Genomic DNA, 15,459 nt, shown 5'->3' with positions numbered 1-15,459 from the left:
TTGGACAAAGTCATGTTGGTAGCACTATATAAACACTGTAAAATCATCATCATCATCAAAAAACCAAATGCCCAGTGACAAGATGGGGGAAAATTTGGCTCAGTGAGAAGGATCTTGGAATTGTTGCAATGAATATGAGCCAACCATGTGATGCGGCTGCAAAAAAAAATAAAAATGCTATTTTAGGCTGCATTAACAAAAATATGGTCTCCAAATCCCGCAAAGTTCTCTTCTGTTCGGCACTGGTAAGGCCTCATCATTGACAAGGGGCTGGGTCATTTTTCACAGGACAGCTATATGGGCAAACAATTTGAGGAATTGTCTTGAACATCAGATTCATATGATCTTCCACTGACCACACAATGAACAAGTAAATGCAAATCAGCCCAAAGGCTTTCCCCAGTAACCCATCGGGTTTTTCCTCTCCTTCTGCGGCTCCTACCTTTTTGTTTTGTTTTTTTGCCGTGAATGCCCTTAACACTGCCATGTCATCACTTGTACTGATGCAAACGGTTTGATCCTTCTGTGGTAGAAGAATCGTTTGAGCCATCTACCACCATCCAGTGCTTCCACCTTTGAGCCCAGATTCCAATATCCTCCATGAATTATTACCAAAAGCTAGTTATTACAAACACCTGAACTTTATTACAAGTTCTACTATAGATTTTGCTTTGTCCACTGGCCGACGTGTCCTGGGTGAGAGAGGTGCAGTTTTATTGGGGACCGCCTCCTTGGCTGTCAAATGGGGTAGGAGTGGATTTGTTTCTTTGTTCATTATCTTGCTCCCATTAGTGTCGTGACACTACTTTGGGCAGTAACAACACGTACTGTATAATAGAGAACTGAAACAAAGATAACAAAGCAACAACAAGAACCCTTAAAACAGATGGCACAGAGTAATCCTACCAACCCAGAGTGGACGGTGGAAAAGGGGTAAGTGGTCAGCTGGGGTCGGTGTGGAAAACCTCTCTGAAAATCAGCATCTTTAATTGCTTCTTAAATGAATGCAGTGAATGAGGGAATATCAATTATATGGAAGCTGAAAGGGCAAGGTAGCAGGACATAAACACAGAGGTTTTTGAATGGATCATATTCAGTTTCTTTCCTTTTTGGAAAAAAAGGCTTTGTGCCATTACAGTAGGGTGCCAGGAAACCAAAGGGGGGGGGGAAGTGAGCAAGGATTCAGCAGAGAACGAGGGAGGAGGAAATTGGCGATGAGTCCTTGTTTGCAGCTTGTTAAGGTAGCTCTGCTGCAGATACGCCTCCTGTAAACCTGGATGGCCACAGACGTGCTACCTCAACAAACTGCAAACAAGGGCCGATTGTCAATTCCCCACCCTCCTGCTGACTTCTCTGTGGTTGGCTCCACAAAACACCAAATTGTGCTTTTTTCCCCCCTGCTGTGTAGTCATACCCTCGGTCACCTGCCTGGTCACCTGCCTGATTGCACAATCGCCATTGGCACTTTGCTAATCAGCTGCAACCCATCACAGTCAGTTATGCAAACCTTTGGTGAGTACCAGCATCCTTCTGTGGATAGAGATATCAATTCACAGTGACAGTAATGCATATTTGCCTTTCTGCTATCTCCTTTGCTCGTCTGTCTCCTGCCCCAAAGTCTCCTGCGCAGTGGAACTTCCCCCTCCCCTTAAATGATGCTTGATCAGCTTGTTCTTTTCTTTAATTCACTACCTCGTTAATTGTCTCTCAGTGAGCTAGCTTTCCCTGACTGAGTACCCAAAGCCGGTGATGACTTTTTAAAAAGAATGGAGACAAATAATGACATGGATAAGAAACAGCCGCCGCGAAACGCAGCATGACGCAAACGGCTGAAACGCAATGCCAGAGAAGAAGAAGAAGAAGGGGGGGGGACTCCCAGATTTCTGTGCTAGTGACCATCACAGGGTCCTTTCCATTCTCTTCCTAAAGACCCATCTGGAACCCACCACGCGCAGCCAGAGCCTGCATCCTCAGTCCTGTCACGTCTCTCGTCTTTGTTTTACAGGTGCTAATAAGAGAATGGCTGTTCCACCAGTGACGCCTGACACATTTATCACGATCTCGCCAGCAGCTGCAGCTGAGACCCTCCGTGCCTGCCGTGTCTGCAGAAGGCAGGGGCCGAGGCAACCACGGGGTGTGGGGTGGGGGGTGGAGGAGATGAAACATGTTCTTTCTCCCAGCTACAGCACAGAAAACGTAGTGGAGATGAGATGATATTGGCTCTGGATGGATTAGCTACCAGGCACCTTTGGCCCTTGGGATTTCTCCGAAGCCTCTCCATGGCAGGGATTCCAGGAACCAGCCACCGATGATTTAACGAGCCCCCTTTCACCTCTGACCTCTTCGGCTCAGTAATGATTCCCAGCTCCCTGCGCAGCTGGGTTTGCTGGTTGGAGATGGGAACGAGAAAGAGATTGTTCAGGTTGGGGTACAGACGACACTAGCTGACCATCTCCCAGTCGGTGCCGGGCTTGGACGAAAATCTCGCCAGCTTCTGGTGCTTGTAGTCCAACCTACGGGGAAGGCCCCCATCTTGGCAAAGGCTAGCATCGGCTGCGCTCCTTCCGACAATACGGTAAGCCTAGATACCCCGATATATTGCTCGAGGCATACTTTTAAGACTGATACGTTCCTCCTTGGGGTCAGCTTGTCACCAAAGACCACTGCCAGGCTGTCTGTCCCTCGGGCTGGCCATCCAAGCATCCTGTTGGCCACTGGTACTCAACATTTTGACTCCTGGCTGCCTTGACTTTCTGGCCACTGGCCGCAGCTCGTCCGATACAACACTTTGGGGTTGGGGGGGGAGGAGAGAGAAGGAAGCAGGGAGTCCGGCCTGAGGTTTCTACGGTGCTCCTGGTTTGGTTTGGGAACATTGTACATTTTGGGAACCTCTGCTGGTGGCCAGTCCACCCACGCTCCATGCTTCTTGTTGCTTTCAGCTGACAGATATTGTCAAATGTGGGCTGCAGCTCCGTATCCGGTGTCCCAATACTTTCAAATCCTCCACCACCCCCATGACTGGGAGAAATCACCAGGCACTCCTCCACCACCATAAGATTCGCTCACCTAACCCTTTTTCATCAAAGCCGATGGACAACTCATTTGGAAAGGGGACCTCAATGCATCACGTCCAATACTTGTCTCTTACCTGGTCTGTAAGCCTGCCGGCGAGGAGGAAATTCAGACAAATAGACAGCAAAAGATTTGTACAACTGGGAGCCCTGTGCGATCTATTTCAAGTTCTTTCCATGTGACTCCTTCTGGTCAAATAAAAATTTAGAAGTGTAAATTTAATTTCCTTAGTTCTCTGTTAGCTTAACAGAAGGAGAAGGCTAAGTGCTGAGGCCTCGTGATGATCATAAGGAGGTAGGCTGGGTCCAACATTCAAAATGAATAGCAGCTGCTTCCAACCAATTAATTACTTGTAATTAATTATTTCCTCCAATAGCGACGATGGTATAGCTAAACGACACAAGAACCGTTTAAAGAGGGATGGCACCATGCCCTTTTGGCATACCACTACAACATTTAAAGTCATTTCGTCATGACATGGGGCTGGCTGGGTGTAGCTCAGTGGTTTAGGCATCTGGCAGTAGAACCAGGGGTTGCGAGTTCGATTCTCCACTGGGCCTCCAAAGAGAAGAGCCAGCCTGTGAGGCCTTGGGTCAGCTGCACAGTCCCGGGAAGAGAATGGCTAACTACTTCTAAGTACTGTAGTTCTCCACCTAGGAAAGCTTGGGAAAGGGGTCACTGTAAATCAGAACTGACATGGAGGCACATGATTATTATCATTACATGGCATGTGGCCTCACTAAATGCTAGATGAGGAACTGAGTCGGACCAGGATATCCCCCTCCCTGAGGCAGTAAGGCATAAGGATAGCAAATTAACAACCCTCTGGCAGGGCTTCTGCAGGTCAGGACAACTGCTGCTGCTTGAGGGAGCTCTCCAAAGAAGCTATTCCTTGGAATGGGATTTTTGTGTTTCTTGGACTACCAATCTCTCAATTTCCCAATCCGATAGTTCTACCTGATTTTGACATACTCTACAGGCTCCATCAGATACCACTCTCATGGCAGAAAGTGAGGAAAAATTAAAGAACCTCCTAATGAGGGTGGAAGAGGAGAGTGCCAAAAATGGTCTGAAGCTCAACATCAAAAAACAAACAAACAAACAAACAAACAACAACCTAAGATCATGGCCACTGGCCCCATCACCTCCTGGCAAATAGAAGATTGAAGATATGGAGGCAGTGACAGAGTTTACCTTCTTGGGTTCCATGATCACTGCAGATGGTGACAGCAGCCATGAAATTAAAAGACACCTGCTTCTTGGGAAGAAAGCCATGACAAACCGAGACAGCATCTTAAAAAGCAGAGACATCACCTTGCCGACAAAGGTCCGCATAGTCAAAGCTATGGTTTTTCCTGCAGTGACGTACGGAAGTGAGAGCTGGACCATAAAGAAAGCAGACCGCCGAAGAATTGATGCCTTTGAATTGTGGTGCTGGAGGAGGCTCTTGAGAATCCCCTGGACTGCAAGGAGAACAAACCTCTCCATTTTGAAGGAAATCAACCCTGAGTGCTCACTGGAAGGACAGATCCTGAAGCCGAGGCTGAGAAGAGAAGACTCCCTGGAAAAGACCCTGATGCTGGGAAAGTATGAGGGCAAGAGGAGAAGGAGACGACAGAGGACGGGATGGTTGGACAGTGTCATCGAAGCTACTAGCATGAATTTGACCCAACTCCGGGAGGCAGTGGAAGACAGGAGGGCCTGGAGTGCTCTGGTCCGTGGGGGTTACGAAGAGTCGGACACGACTAAACAACAACAACAACAAGAGGCTCCTAAATGTGTCTCACCTGAGAGGAAAGGCCTAAACTAGAAAGCTCTGAGGCTGAGCTTGGCCTACCTCGGCCTAGCTTCCTGTTCAGAAAGAAAACTCCCAGCTATCATTGGGGCAGGAACAGGAAGCTTGGGTTGAAGTAGGCCTAGCTAAGCCTTATTGTTTGTTTGTTTGTTTGCTTAAAATATTTTTACCTCACCTTTCACCCAAAAAAGAGCCCAAGCTGGCTTACGCCATTACAAAAAAACCATATTAAAAGTTTTGTTTAAAAATGTTATTTGAATATTTAAAAAGAATTATATCCACATGTTAAACATAGTAGATGAAAGCATTACTAAAACAAATTTAAAAGCAACAAAAATAAAACCTTTGAGACTTTTCTCCTAGGCCCGCCATAAATGTCTGTGAGGTATGTGGAAGTCAGTAGAATTCCCAGTATGGGGGGGGGGGGATTATGGGATACATTGTCCAAGGAATAAAAAAAAATCCCATCCCTCACTTCTTCTTCATAGTTAGGCTCTTTTGGGGAAGTAAATAGGAAAGCTGGCCATGTTTTTTTTCTTTTTCCTAGCTAGTTACTGCCCCTCCAGTGGGCGAGCAGGGGTGCCACCGACGTTGGCAGGGTTTGCTGTGGGTGCCACTCTACTGGCATGGTTAGCTGTGTTTGTAATCATCCTCTCTACTCTCCTGGGAGGTGCCAGGTGGGCCCCCAGGCTGGCCAGATGTTCTGCGGGCACTGCTGTCTTTCTCCTCCGCGTTCGGATCCTGCTGCAGCTTACACCGCACAGCGTAGGGCGGAGGGAGGCTTGTTTGTGTTGCCCTGGTGACACGTCTTCGCATCTGAGGTGGCCGGAAAGCTTGCTGTTGCTCTGGAAGAGGAATATCCCACAGTTCAAGTGCGGGTTTAATTAAAGTGATTATTAAAAAGTCATGTTTCGATTACACAGGGAAGTCAACGGTGGCCCCTATCCTGCTGTGTGACGTGGCCGCAGAACAGGGATTGCCACGCTGCTGGGTTCCTCATTCAAATCTCACGCTGGCTGTGAAGTTGGTAGCGCAAGCGATTGTGGGTGGTTGCACAAGAGGGGGTCGGTCAGGGGAGCGGAAGCTGACAGTCCGAACGGACTTATAGTGATCCGAACAAGGTTTCCAAGGCAAGCCAAGCATTTTTAAGAGTAGTTTTAGCAGTTCCGCATCCCCAGTGAGCTTCCATGGTCGTGCAGGGATTTGAACTCAGGACTCCCGAGTCCACGGCTCTCTCCCTGTTCGCTATGCCATACGGGGTATCATAAGAACATTAAAAAGAGCCCTGCTCCCACTCTGGAAACAATTTGGGATCAGGGGCCGATGGTTCCATTTTACTTCATAATGAAAGTGGCTCAGCTGCTGGCATGCCTTTTCATGATCCTTTGTATACTTTCAGAACACTTCATGTGATCAGGATTCTAGAGCATGTGCAGGATGAGGTTTCAAGGATCAAACGTAGAGATGTGCGAAAAATCAGCTAGGAAGTTCATTTAAAAAAATGCTGGTTCATTGGTTCAAGTCAATGAATATTTGTTCAAACTGACAGACCCAAACTGACTCAAACCAATGAGCTTCCATGGCCGTGCAGGGATTTGAACTCAGGACTCCTGAGTCCACGGCTCTCTCCCTGTTCGCTACACCATACGGGGTATCAGAACATAAAAAGAGCCCTGCCGAGGGTCCCTCTGGTCCAGCTTCCTGGATCTCACCGTGGCCCCACCAGATGCCTCTGGGAGCACACGAGACCATGAGAGACCTGTCTCCTGATGCCCCTTCCCTGCATCTGGCCTTTGGAAATATCTTCTTCTTAAGCCTGGAGATGATACATCCCCATCTTGGCTTGTCGCCTGTGATCCAGAAATCTGTCCCAACCCCTTTTCAAGGCCTCTAGGCCAGGTGCCATCACCACATCCTGTGGCGAGGAGTTCCACAGACTAACAGCACGCTAGGTCAAGAAATGTTTTCTTTGGTCTGTTCTCATTCTCCCATCACTCCATTGGAGTAGAGGTCCTCTGGTTCTAGTATTGTGTGAGAGGGGAAAGAGTGTCCTTCTCTGCCCTTTATCCACCTCCAGGACAATTTTTGACGTCTCCTTCATGCCCCCCCGGTCAGGCGCCTTTTCTCTAGACCAATGGTCTCCAACCTTGGGCCTCCAGGTGTTATTGGACTTCAAGTCCCAGGAATCCTGGACAGCAGAGGTGGTGGTGAAGGCTTCTGGGAGTTGTAGTCCAAGAACATCTGGAGGCCCAAGGTTGGGGACCACTGCTCTAGACAAAAGAGCCCCAGCCTCATCAGGGAATGTGCCCCAGCCCACTCCTCACTTGAGTTGCTCTGTTTCTGCACCTTTTCCAGTCCCACAATGTCTTTTTTGAGGTGCAGCAACCAGAACTGTATGCAGTTCATACATAATGGGAGCTCATTACTTTATAGGGCTATTGGAACAATAATAGTAAGCAACTCCTTTTCAAAAATATGTTTTTAAGCTCTGCAAATGTCATCTAGGAATGGGTATTTTGGGGGAGACATGGAGAGACAACTCATCAAGTCCTCCTCCCTTTGAGAGACGCCTTGCGAACAACATTAGATCAACATATCAAACACTTTTTACTGTGTTTTCCGGAGTTGCACAATTAACACTCTGTGTTGGAAGTTTTTGTTTTTTTCAATGTCTATACTGCCCCCTAGTGATAGAGCACCCTCTGGGCAGTTTAGAACATAATTCTACAAGGAACACTTTGCCCCCCAGCAAGCAAAATACTCATTTAACTGGATGGAAGGCTGCGTTGACCATGTGCCAGCTATCTAAGCCAGTCAGGATCAAACTCAGGCCGTGAGCAGAAGCTTGACTGCAGTACTGCAGTTTAACCATTGCGTCATGGGGCTTGCTATTTCCATTGGATAGCACTAAACACAAAAGGACAAGCTGACTGATCAAAAAGACACAGACATCCTATTCCATGCTACTACTTTTGAACAGTCGAGAAGCCAAGACGAGACCACCGTTTCGAATTTTGTGCATTTGCAGAAATGTATAAAAAATCAGTACTGGAAAGACTCAAAATCTCTGCATCTCTCTTTTCCCCCCTTTAAAAAATATCTTGGTGTCTCATGGGGAGGAAAAGAATTCTCACTGTATTATATTTCCTGCACAAGGCTGAAGCAGATCAGGATGTACGTCTGTAATTGTTCCCTGGGTCAAAGCTGATTATTAAATATTTGCAAATCTTTGCAGTCTCTGGAAGAGATTTGATAGAATGGGTTCATCACGTTGGATTATAATGTCTCCCATTCTTTTCTCTTTTGTCTCCTCTTCCAGCTGCTCAAGACAGGAAACGCTCCTCTCCTTCTGTTATTAATTTACCTTAATCAGAATACAGTGTTATTAAGGTACAATGTTATTGCCTCTGATAGATCCAGGTTCAGAATGGTCAGCAGATAGCCCAAGGTAAGGCCAAAACAAATGCCATGTTTTATATTATTTACACTGTATATTTTCACTTAAAATTGATTTTCGTTTGGATGAGTCTGATGATTAACATAAAACGAGCGGTAATTTCAGACCACAAGGAAACGAACAATAATTTGAGGGCTCTTTATACAGCCAGGGTCTAATCTACATAACTTGTATTTCTTGAGCCCACTGAGAATTCCAGAGTCTCCCCCCCCCCCACAATATCAACATCTGGCTAGCATGCCCCCCCCCCCCGAAAAATGACATGGAACATTTCTTTTCTTAATATATTAGATATAATGAGACAGAAATGTGGCAAAATGTTCTTGTCCTTTAATTTTTTTAAAGAAAGAAATCTGTACATGGCAGGTGGCAGAAACTGGAGAAAGTATGAATTTTGCAACAAAACATGACTTGGATGGAGCAAAACACCCAACTGAGTAGATGGGGATTAAATAGTAGCCTCAAGATATGTGGCGGGGAACAGATGAAATAACAGCATCTGTATTGCATGGGGCTTGTAGAAGCTCTCATATCAGCACAGCAGTGAATCTAGTCTGGGTTTTAGTCCAAACTTTACATGAGCTTTCCAAGGTGCAAAAACTGAAAGAACTGGGCATGTTTAGCCTTGAGAAAAGATGGCTGAGGGGAGATACTTGAAAGGCTGGCATACAGAGGAAGGGCAGGATGTGTTCTCGATCATCCCAGAGTGCAGGACACTTAATCATGGGCTCAAGCAACAGGAAGCCAGATTTAGGCTGAGTATCAGGAAAACATGAACACCAACATGAATTTGACCCGACTCCGGGAGGCAGTGCAAGGCAGGAGGGCCTGGCATGCTCTGGTCCATGGAGTCACGAAGAGTCGGACACAACTTAACAACAAAAAATAAGGAAAAAAGTCTCAACTGTTAGAGCAGTACAACAATGCAGTCAATGGCCATGGGAAGTGGTGAGTGCTCCAGCGCTGGAGGCATTTAAGAGGAAACTGACAACCATTTGTCAGATCTCCTTTGATTTGGACTCTTGCATTGAGCAGGGGGTTGGAATCAATGGCCTTATAGTACAGGTAAAGGTACCCCTTGACATTCAGTCCAGTCGTGTCCGACTCTAGGGCGGGGTGCTCATCCCTGTCTCCAAGCCGTAGAGCCAGTGTTTGTTTGTAGACAATTTCTGTGGTCACGTGGCCAGCGCAACTAGACACGGAACACTGTGACCTTCCCACCGAGATGGTACCTATTTATCGTCTCACAGTTTTACATGCTTTCAAACGGCTAGGTTGGCAGGAGCTGGGACAAGCGATGGGAGCTCCCTCCACCACGTGGATTCGATCTTACGACGGCTGGTCTTCCGACCTTGCAGCACAGAGGCTTCTGCGGTTTAACCCTCAGCACCACCACGTCCCAATGGCCTTATGAGCCCCTTCCAACTCCATTATTCTATGATTCTCTTATTCTGTTTTGGGGGCTAAGATCCAGCTCCAAAATAAAACCAGGAGCTGGTTCAGACAGCCTAGAAAAATCAACATGGAGACTGCAATGAGAATGAAGTCCGCCCCCCCCACACCATCTTTCTTTCCATACTGTTGCCTTGATTAAAATTACCTCTTCTTGCTGCAGTTTGCATTAGTGAGGCGAAAGATTATCAGCAGAGGGACAGCATGATAGAAACAGAAAACAGCCTGGGATCCCTTGCCTATATAAGCTCATTTGTTAGCGATAACAACCCTGAAATGACTGCTACCGAAATTTGATTGTGTAAAATAAATGGCCTCCATGTTCAACTCCTCCAGCTACGCACGGTTTGAGTGGTTCGGGGAGGCTGCCGTGGCTGCATTCCTCCGTGGCCACAGGGATATGAGCCCCCTTCGGAGCCCCCCAGAACGCTGCATCCGTGCGGTTGCACATGGAAAGCGGCTGTGCTGCATTAAAACCCCCACGCTGTGGGTAACACCTCGATTCTTTCTGCCTCTCAGAGAGCTGAAATTTGTCCTGAATTGCAAAGTGTTATCGGGGAGGGAAAAGTGCTTCCATTATCAACTTTGCAGATAATGCTCTTTTTTTCCCGTCTTCCCCTCGGCTCGGCCAATTTTAACTTCCTCCTGCCTGGGTTTTGTGTGTGTGTGTGTGTGTGTGTGTGTGTGTGTGTGTGTGTGTGTGTGAGAAGAGAGAGAGAGAAGATGGGTCCCATGTACCAGAGGTCCCCAACGCCCGGTCCGCGACCCGGTGCCCATCCGTGGCCTGAGCTGGACCAGGCCACGGAGACAGACCTCCCACCCCCCGCACGCACTCACCCCTGCACAGCTGATTCGTGCATGCGCGCACGCTCCAGCGTGTCCCTGCAAGCACTGTGCTGACGTTTGCACATGTGCACAAGCACAAGCATACCCATACAAGCGCCGCGCTGCCATCTGTGCATGCAGACGGGCGTGTGCGTGCCCGCACAAGCGCCACACCGCTGTTTGCCTTCCCCAGCCAGTCCATGAGGTGAAAAAGGTTGGGGACCCCTGCCATATACAGTATACACACACACACACACACACACACACACACACACACCCATATACAGTACACACACACACACACACACACACACACACACACACACACACACACACACACACACACACATACATCTCTATCTTTTTCTCCTTAAAAAGCCAGCAGCTTGAATATCCTGATGACAGCTGTTGACAGGCCCTTGGCACTGGGAAGACAGTGACATGATTCATCCCAGAGTACCTGCTTTTTGGGGGGGCTTCTGCACAGCACGGCAACTTTTTTGCCCAGCTGTTCGAATGACTGGCTACGTCTAGCAGAAAGTGAAGGCTGACTCCAGTTAATTAGGGAATCACACATTTCAGCAGTCCGGTCGGGCAGAAAGTCAATCCCTTTTCCTGGAGATGGAGCTACGAGAGAGACTCCATCAGCTGGATTTTTGCCTGATGTAGCTGGCGGTTGATGGATTGTATGCAGGCAATATGTACTGCTTTGTCCTGGACTACTGGATTACTCAACAGGGTAGGAGACGTAAGTCAGTCGTGGGACTTGCTGTCATGTCAGATTTAAGTTGTACCAGCGACTTGACTTGGTTTCCCCCCCCCACCCAATGACTCAGGCTCAACCAGCAACTTGGAACCCACCAATCCTCTCTTTTTTTCTTGGGAAAAAAAGCTTGTCTTTAATAGGAACTCAGGCTCAGTGATTGGGACTTGACACCAAAGACTTGGATTTGGGTCTCAGAACCCAAACACTTGCCAACATCCCTGTCACTAAAAAAGAACCAACCCTTTTTTCTGGCCAATGTGCTTAACAGCACTGATAGACCACACAGATTCTGCCAGAGCTTGGAAATATTGACCCCTTTTCTGAACTTCATCTCCCAGAATGCCCCCAAGCCAACCTAGTCATTAGCCAAGCCAGCTGGGTGATTTTGGGAGTTGGAGTCCCAAGCTGGAAGATGTCTCCTGTGTCTTTGGGTGTGTGTGTATCTTCTTCAAATGATTGTTGGGTGTCAGGAAAATATAATTAAAAGACCCCCAGCTCCTGACTTCCTGCATTCCCAGGAACCAACAACTAACAGCCTTATCTATCTATCTATCTATCTATCTATCTATCTATCTATCTATCTATCTATCTATCTATCTATCTATCTATCTATCTATCTATCTATCTATCTATCTATCTATCTATCTATCTATCTATCTATCTATCTATCTATCTATCTTTTATTTTTTATTTATTTATTTGGTTGGTTAATATACAGTGGTGCCTCGCTTAACGAGCGCCCCGTTTAATGACAAATCCGCATAGCAATTAAGTTTTGTGATCGCAAAAGCAATCGCATTGCGATGTTTTAGATAGGAAAAATCGTTTTGCGATGATCGGTACGCTGTTTCGCCTACCGATAATCGCATAGCGATGTTTTTTTAACAGCTGATTGCGCGGTTCCAAAATGGCCGCCTGCTGTGTTTTTGGCAGTTTCCTCGCTTACCGGGCAGCAAAAATGGCCGCCGTATGGAGGATTTTCGCTTTAAGGTGATTTTTTTTTGCCCATAGGAACGCATTAAATGGGTTTTCATGCATTTCTATGGGCTTTTTATTTCCGCATAGCGATGAATCCATATAGCGACAATTTTTGCGGAACGGATTATCGTCAGTATGCGGGGCACCACTGTACTGTCCATCTAACATCAAAGGACACTCTGGGTGGTTTAACAACAAATTAAGAACAACAACCAACAACATTAAATTATAACAGAGTAAACATCAACATAATGAAAAGAATAAACATATTGAAAAGAATAAACATACTGAACATTAAAATGAAAAAATACACTGCAGTGGTCCGTCACTTGACGAGGATAATCCGTTCCAGCAAAATCGCTGTAGAACGAAATCGTTGTCAAGTAAAAACCCCATTGAAATGCATTGAAAACCGGTTCAATGTGTTCCAATGGGCAAAATACCTCAGCGTCCAGCAAAGATCCTCCACAGGGTGGCCATTTTCCGGTGCCTGTAAAGCAAAAAAAGCCTTCCTAAACACAGCGGGGAGCCATTTTGAAACAGCGGGCAGCCATTTTGAAACTCAACGATCAGCTGTTTTGATTGTCGTAAAGCGAAAAATCGGTTCCAGAAGCAGGGGACCGATCATCGTCAAGCAATTTTTTCCTATTAAAACATCGTTTTGCAAGCACTTAGTTAGGCATCCTTCAGTCTCGAAAGACTTTGGTAGCGTGCTCTGTATGGAGGGCTTGGAACAGCGCCTAGTGTGGCTGAGAAGGCCAATTCGAGAGTGACAGTCCCTTCCACACTGAAGACAAACCCAGTCTGTCCCCTGTCCGGCTCCCTGGTTTTGCTGCTTATGTGACTTCCTCTTTGCCTCAACCTGCTGGGCAAGAGTCTCTTCAAATTGGGAGAGGCCGTGATGCACTGCCTGCCTCCAGGCTGAACGGTCAGATGTCAGGGTTTCCCATCTGTTGAGGTCTATTCCTAAGGCCTTCAGATCTCGCTTGCAGATGTCCTTGTATCGCAGTTGTGGTCTCCCTCTGGGGCGCTTTCCCTGCACTATTTCTCCATAGAGGAGATCCTTTGGAATCCGACCATCAGCCATTCTCACGATGTGCCCAAGCCAACGTAGGCGTCGCTGTTTCAGTAATGTATTCATGCTGAAAATTCCAGCTTGTTCTAGGACTGCTCTGTTTGGAACTTTGTCCTGCCAGGTGATGCCAAAAATCCGTCGGAGGCAACGCATATGGAAGGTGTTCAGCTTCCTCTCCTGCCGTGCACAAAGGGTCCAGGACTCACTGCAGTACAAGAGTGTGCTTAGAACACAGGCTCTATAAACCTGAATCTTCGTATGTGTCGTCAGCTTCTTATTGAGCCATACTCTCTTTGTGAGTCTAGAGAACATGGTGGCTGCTTTGCCAATGCGTTTATCCAGCTCGACATCTAGAGAGAGGGTGTCAGAGATGGTTGAGCCGAGGTACACAAAGTCATGAACAACCTCCAATTCTTGTGTGGAGATGGTAATAGAGGGAGGTGAGTCCACGCCCTGGCCCATGACTTGTGTTTTCTTCAGGCTGATTGTTAGTCCAAAGTCTTGGCAGGCCTTGCTGAAATGATTCATGAGTTGTTGGAGGTCTTCAGCAGAGTGGGCAACAATGGCTGCATCATCTGCGAAGAGGAAGTCCCGCATGCATTTCAGTTGGACTTTGGTCTTCGCTCTCAATCTAGAGAGATTAAAGAGCTTTCCATCTGATCTAGTCCGGAGATAGACGCCCTCGGTTGCAGCTCCAAAGGCATGCTTCAGCATGACAGCAAAAAAGATCCCAAAAAGTGTTGGTGCGAGGACACAGCCCTGTTTCACTCCGCTTTGGATGTCAAAGGGGTCTGATGTTGAGCCGTCAAAAACTACAGTGCCTTTCATTCCCTCATGGAAAGATCTGATGATGTTAAGGAGACGCGGTGGACATCCAATCTTGGGAAGTATTTTAAAAAGGCCATCCCTGCTAACCAGATCGAATGCTTTTGTAAGGTCTATGAAGGCCACTAAGAGTGGCTGTTGTTGTTCCCTACATTTCTCCTGCAGCTGTCGGAGGGAGAATACCATGTCAGTGGTGGAACTATTAGCTCGAAATCCGCACTGTGATTCTGGATAGACTCTATCTGCAAGCACCTGGAGCCTCTTCAGCACAACACGGGCAAGCAGCTTCCCTACCACACTAAGAAGAGAGATGCCACGGTAGTTATTGCAGTCACCCCTGTCTCCTTTGTTCTTGTACAATGTGACGATGTTTGCATCCTTCATGTCCTGTGGTACTCCACCTTCCCTCCAGCAGAGACAAGAGACTTCATACAGTTCGGTGGTGATGATCTCCTTACCGCATTTCAGCACTTCAGCAGGGATGTTATCCTTTCCAGGTGCCTTGCCGGAGGCGAGGGAGTCCAAGGCCGCTTTTATTTCTGCTAGGGTTGGTTCGTTGTCCAGCTCTTCCAAGACAGGCAGGCACTCAATGTTATTTAATGCTTCTTCGGTTACTACATTCTCTCTAGAATATAGCTCAGAGTAGTGCTGTACCCAGCGTTCCATCTGCTGTGCTCGGTCCTGGATGAGCACACCTGTAGCAGACTTCAGGGGGGCAGATTTCTTCTGTATTGGACCTAAGGCCTGCTTGATACCGTCATACATTCCTTTGATGTTACCTGTGTCCGCTGCTAACTGTATCTGAGAGCAGAGCTGGAGCCAATAATCATTGGAGCATCTCCTGGCAGCCTGTTGGACTTGACTGCGAGCAGCTCGAAGAGCTTGCAAGTTGTGCTCGCTAGGACAGGCTTTGTATGCTGCTAGAGCTCTTCTCTTATCCTCGATGGCTGGCATTAACTCCTCCGAATGGGCTTCGAACCAGTCAGCCATCTTTCTGGTCTTCTTGCCAAAGGTGGACAAGGCGGTGTTATACACAGCGGTCTTGAAGTGTTCCCATCGTTCAGGTGCATTTACATTAGCTGGACCGGGAAGGGTTTCCTCAAGTGCTTGGGCAAATTCCTTCACTTTTCTTTGATCGCGAGTCTTTCTGATGTCAATACATGGTCATCCTTCCTTTTTCGTGTGATATACTCTCTTTGTTCGTAGTTTTACTC

At 47.2% G+C, this 15,459-nt stretch overlaps 1 protein-coding gene across 3 annotated transcripts in view; it reads right to left on the bottom strand.

Annotated features, from left to right (window-relative positions):
• LOC110086039 (tyrosine-protein phosphatase non-receptor type substrate 1) overlaps positions 1–15,459 on the bottom strand; it is a 315,660-nt gene that overhangs the window by 194,775 nt on the left and 105,426 nt on the right. The gene's annotated exons all lie outside the window — the stretch shown is intronic.

Source organism: Pogona vitticeps, chromosome 4, assembly GCF_051106095.1.
Source record: "Pogona vitticeps strain Pit_001003342236 chromosome 4, PviZW2.1, whole genome shotgun sequence".
In the NCBI taxonomy this organism is placed as follows: Eukaryota; Metazoa; Chordata; class Lepidosauria; order Squamata; family Agamidae; genus Pogona; species Pogona vitticeps.
This window is presented reverse-complemented; position numbering and strand designations above follow the sequence as displayed.